The sequence below is a fragment of the Babylonia areolata genome, chromosome 29 (genome assembly GCF_041734735.1).
Source record: "Babylonia areolata isolate BAREFJ2019XMU chromosome 29, ASM4173473v1, whole genome shotgun sequence".
In the NCBI taxonomy this organism is placed as follows: Eukaryota; Metazoa; Mollusca; class Gastropoda; order Neogastropoda; family Buccinidae; genus Babylonia; species Babylonia areolata.
The window spans coordinates 10,074,033-10,074,422 of NC_134904.1; positions in this window are offsets into that span (position 1 = coordinate 10,074,033).

Here is a 390-nt window from a genome sequence, read left to right on the forward strand (position 1 = left end):
TACAATATTCCTGACACAGCGCTTTCAGATTAAAAGTATTCATAAATCACTTCAAACACCCAATAATCAAGCTTCTAGAGTGTACACATGTGTAGGCATTAGTCTATGATATAGTCCAACAGATATTCAACACACACACACACACACACACACACACACACACACACACACACACACACACACACACACACACACACACACACACACACACACACACACACACACACACACACACACACACATTCAAAGAAAAAAAAAGCATTGCCCTTGTCTTGATTTTCGAAAGAAATTGAAAGAAAACAGGCATTATAGCTTTGGATCTATTTCTGTAAAAAGATGTTGTTTTGAAGATAAGGTAATTTATTGGACAGAGTTAAACATTTCGTTGAT